This window comes from Diuraphis noxia, unplaced genomic scaffold, assembly GCF_037042655.1.
Source record: "Diuraphis noxia isolate RWA-SAM2 unplaced genomic scaffold, SU_Dnox_SAM2 contig0001, whole genome shotgun sequence".
Lineage (NCBI taxonomy): Eukaryota > Metazoa > Arthropoda > Insecta > Hemiptera > Aphididae > Diuraphis > Diuraphis noxia.
In genome coordinates, this window is record NW_028301711.1 from 7,079,294 (window position 1) to 7,085,293 (window position 6,000).

Below are 6,000 nucleotides of genomic sequence, written 5' to 3' on the forward strand. Positions count from 1 at the left end.
TGTAGCAGTGTACTTTCAGGTGTACCTCAAGGGGGGCACTTATCCCACTTGTTGTCTTCTCTATTGGTTAATGGTCTAAAACAGGTTATCCCTGATTCTATGTTCCTTATGTTTGCTGACGATTTGAAAATCTTCCGGATAATTGAGTCAGTAACTGATTGTGTAACCATCCAGAAAGAGCTAGATGCTTTTGTTTTGTGGTTCAATTCTATGGGGATAAGCTTCAATGTAGGTAAATGCCAATCTATGTCTTTTGCCCGTAGTAGGAATATTATTCACTACACGTACTTAATAAACGGGTCAAGCATTAATATTGTAACTATGAAGAAAGACTTGGGTATTTATTTATGTCCAAATCTCGATTTTCATTACCATATTGAGGCTGTTTGCTGTCGTGCATTAAAGATGCTCGGCTTTGTCATGCGCACTTCTATAGAATTTAGGCTCTCTAGTTCTCTCAAAGCTTTATATTGCTCCCTTGTAAGGCCTCTTTTAGAATATTCTTTCATTTTGTGGGACCCTTTTACGGCAGCAGACTCTTCTTGTATTGAGAGGGTCCAGAGGCGTTTTTGTTCTTCGGCGTCATTTATTTTACGAATTCCACATCCACATGATTATTGGCCAGTGATGAATAAACTTGGACTCTTGTCCCTGGCAGACAGAAGAGTTAATGCTAACTTGGTATTTTTGCGTAAGCTGATCTCCTTTCTCTAATTAATTTTAAAGTTCCCTCTCGCTTAATAAGGTCTAATTCTCTCATTGTTGTTCCATTCCACAGCACCAACTATGGTAGAAATAATCCAATCCATCGTATGATGCGCATTTGTAATGAGCACCTATGCTTCTCTTAGGAAGTTCTATTTTGTTGTTGATTTTAATTTTGATACTTAATCTATTATTACTTATTACTGTTTTTACCTTTGTTTGATTATTGTCTTATTTTATTTGTATAATCGCTAAGTATTGTTTGGCGTTTATCTATTTATAGTTATAATATTCATTTTCATTACTACAAATTGTATTGTACTATTGGGCTGTTAACCCGTTCATTCATAAATAAATAAATAATTGTAAAGCCATTACTTTTGTCACTTCGTACAGAATAAAACATTGAGACAAATCGGTTTCTAATAAATTTAAATCTAATTTCAAACATTTTATGACTTCGATCATGTGGTCGTTATGGTGTATTAAAAGTCATATCGTATATTTTGGTATAACTGATTTGCATACCCTTAATTAAATATTACATTTGTTTATATTTAACTCACCAAAAACTGTCTGTGATTGTGTGGCGTCATTGGAGGATTTATATGTAACTATTTGTTCGTCATCAACATTTTTGAAACACGCTAAAAAACAATTTTTTTATTATTAATAGATTTAAATTTGACAATATCGATAATATAAGAGCTAAATGCAAAAGACACGCTAAATCTGATCATAAAAATTATATCAATAAAGTTCAGTCCTGTATTAGAAATAATCCAAAATATTTCTGGAAATGTATTAATAATTTCACCGACAATGAAGCTCTACCCCGTTCATTTTCCTTAGACGCAACTGTTGCCGGTAACGGAACTGATATAGTTGAGCTCTTCGGTAAATACTTCTCTGATGCCTATATTAATCCTTCTCAACCATTTAATTGCCCTCTTTAATTTTAGATGACTCTAACTTTAATTCTACTATAAATTTAAATAGTTTTACTCTTACCGAACTTGATGTTTTAAATACGATTTCCAACTTAAAATTAAGTTCAACTACAGGCCCAGATGGCATACCTACTATTTTTTCTCTATAACTGTAGATTTATCCTAACACCAGTATTAACCAATTTATTTAATTTGTCTCTTAGTAAAGGTATATCCATCTCTTTGGAAAACGTCATTTATTTCCCCTATTTTAAAAAAAGGTAATTCTTCACTGATTTCAAATTATCGCCCAATCTCTAAATTATCGTAAATCCCAAAATTATTTTCCCATTTAATTTCATAAAAACTGAACAATTTTTGCTCTCCATTCCTCGTAAATAATCAATTTGGTTTTATGGCTAAATGTTCTGCTTGCAATAACTTGGCCATAACAAAAAACATAATACTTCACTCTTTTGAATCCAACGCACTGTTACGTACCCCAATTAATATTAAAGACATAGTGTACGTTTCAACTATGAGTGGTGATATAACTAAGTAGGCAATTAATATAAAATAACATGCTGAGGTCATTGTAAAAAGCGTAGTGAACACCAGACTAGATAATTAAACTATTAAGGCATTGTCACACGTCTTTTCTCGGAAAAAGTCACTGTTACTAGGAAAGGATGTGAATCGACAGAATTACCAATTACGCCAGGAGACTCAAACTCTGCCTTGTGCCAGATTTCACCACCATGTACTACCACCTACTCCTACGGATACGAGCATATATAAGGGAGACCACGACAAAAGCTCGTCAGAGGTTTTTAAAATGTGAGCCAGACGATTTTTTCTAAAATGTGAGCCCAACGGTTCTTAAATTTGAACCAGACGGTTAGGGACATTTAAGACACTTAGAGGCAGGTCGTAAAACCACTCATTGTCGTTTAAAACAATATTTCAGAGTAAGGTCGTAACACCGCTCAACAACACCTTTATAGCATATAAACTGTATTTTTGTATCTAGTCTTAATAAATTGTGAAAATAAAGACATTATTACATTGTATACATCAGTATTTCATCTCTACATTGATGTATGAATCGACGTTCAGTTGGGATGTAACAGCACAAACTGATATAATCTACACTGATTTTTCCAAAGCCTTTGATCAAGTTAATCATTTAATTCTTATTAAAAAACTACAATCATTTGGTTTTTCTGGATCTCTTCATAATTGGTTTCAATCTTTCCTTTCAGACAGATTTCAAATTGTTGAACACCTTAATTTTAAATCTACGCGTTTCCCAGTACCTTCTGGCGTTCCTCAATGTGACCACTTATCTACAATTCTTTTTAATATTTTTATTAATGACCTCCCTAATGTCATAACCAATACTAATATCCTAATGTTTACTGACGATGCTAAATTAATTAAAATAATTAAAATTGAACAAGATGCGATTGATTTATAATCTGACATCAATAACTAACTTTCATGGTGTAATAGGAATCACTTATCTTTGAACGTTGATAAATGTAAATTTATGCACTTTTATTTAATACAGAATCCAATTAACTTTAATTATTCTATTTCCGCTTTAAATATTGAGCTTGTATCTTAATTTAAGGATTTAGGCATTATTTTTGACTCTAAATTAAATTTTCCTCACACACTGAAATGATAAAGAATAAGGCTATGCGTAACTTGGGCTTTATTAAGCGCAAATGTGGCTCATTCATAGATCCTATTCACTTGAAAATTCTATATTGCTCCCTTGTTCCCTCCCATCTAGAATACTGCCCTCTTATTTGGATAAATAATACCTCAAAACAAAATTCTTCCCTAGAATCTGTTCAAAATAATTTTCTACGTTTCATTTCCTTTAAATTTAATATATACAGGCCTCCCTACGGTTCTTATAATAACGTATTGCATTTTTTATATCTTTTACCACTTAATGAACGTCGAATACTTCTACTTTCCAAATTTCTTAATAAATTATTATTAGGCGTTATTGATTGTCCGGAATTGTTATCATTGATTAATTTAAAAATAAACAACCTTAATACCAGAGATCCGAAACCATTTTACCCTCAATTTTCAAATAAAAATTATATTTTTAATTTCCCCGCTAATCTCCTCATGGTAGCTGGTAACACTTACCCCTTTGATTTTATATAACTTATTGTCCATTATCTTTATTATATACCTTATCGCACTTTATAGTTTTCTTATTATATTCATTTAAAAGCTATTAGTTTTATGTATAATTTTTGTTATAATGTTTTTTTCTTGTTTACTAATTTGTTAATATCTTATATTCTTATGTACACATATTCAAAATTGTAATAGGACTTACGTCCGTATATTTGAATAAATATGTAAATAATGCTTAAAGTCCGCATTTTTATGAAATTTACATCTAGGTAATTCGGAACATCATATGATGATGTTTAGATGTTTTTCTTAAGCCCTCAAGCACTAACGCAGGGCGGTGATGGTAAACTCTCCCGGATTAACATAATGTTTAGATAATTATATACCTTGCATATTTATAATAAGTAAATCAATTACATGATACAAGACATAATATTATAACTTAAAAGTAAGCAAGTCTATATGTTAAATATTCAACTAGACAAGACAGTAGTACAAACATTTTTTGTTAAGGAAATTTTATGGTGGGGTAAATCAACAGACTACGCTGAACTCTAGTGGTGAATGCCATGAATTACTATCGTAGGGCTGTCGTGCTGTGGTCCATAGACAATAGGCATTTAATACTTACCTACTTATTATAATTTATTTTATAATGTTCCAAATATATTTATATCGTGCATAAGCACTAGGGCTGACGGTATTTTCGGTATACCGGTATTTCGGTATACCAGTCTTTTGAAATTATTTCCTAAACGGTATACCGTAAAAAAACCGAATAAATGATATAGGTACCATAAAAACCGTGTAGTTGTGTTGGTAATGCAATAACTGATCACCGATCCTCATTATGTCCAGAACATGCTGAAAAGTTAATTGTTCTATCTATGAATGCCAAGTTTATATTTCTTAATGACTTATTCACTGTAGCATAATATAGTGTACCTAGTACCTACCCAAATTACTGTTACGTTTTTTAATTATTATTCTTTTGCAAGACGCGACATTATTATATTAATTTCTTTTTCTTTTTTTATTTAATTTCTGAATAAAATACAAGTTTATGATTATAATAAATATATAAATACCTATAAATATTTCTTAAAGTTATCTTATTAACATGATTTACCGTGAACTTTTTACATACCTACACTTTAAACAGTACACATTTTTTTTATGTTCTGTACGTTAGTATTTTTTGAATTATGAAACTACATGAAATAATTATTAGACATTAGTACAAGTTCTAGTGCTTGCTGTTTTCTAGTATCAATGGTAATAGTGTAGGTTATATAGTATATAATAAACTATAAAGTAGGTACCTATATACTGTGAAACAATATTAAAGTAAAAAATGTATTATTTCGGTATACTGTAGTACTGTACCATATCGGTATTTCGGTGTACCGTTTCAAACCGGTATTGTAATCAATACCGTAATACCGAAAATTATTTTCAATACCGTCAGCCCTAAATTAAGCACATATTATTATTAATATAATTAATTTAACTGAAATACATATTATGCATCACTGTATTTATAATTATTTCTATATAAATATTTTATAAAATATATGTAAATACCTATTTAGCAAAATTTGAGTTTTTTATATCTATATTTTAATTTTCAACATTGTAATATACAAAAATATTGATATTTTATAAAATTATAAAAAAAATTCTATAAATACTTAAATAATCTAAAATAAAATAACATATTAATGTCACGCTAAGTTAAATTAAAAGATAATTTTAAATTTTTATGGCATGAAATATTGTGCATAAGTTTATTGTGTTCAAGGAGTATAATAATGATGATAATAATATATTTAGTATAATAATATTGATTTAACTTGCAACAACAATCAATATTGACAATATTGTATCTTGGTTCGTAGTATTATTTATGGATTACTTATATTACACCATCGAAAAAGATCATACACTAACAGTTTATGATATTCACCACCAGGGTACCGTTACGTTCCCCCACCAAAAAATGTTCATAAAAAAACTGGCTGCTTTTTAGACTTTCGTTTTCAGTCCATAACATTTTAGTTCGTGGTTCATACAAAACTTACTGTGAACAATAAATAACAAGTTATATAACAACGATTATGATAACATGCGACGGACTGAATTATTTTAGTGTTATCAACTGACAACTGCGTAATACAAATAATGCCTCATGTTCACTTAGTTT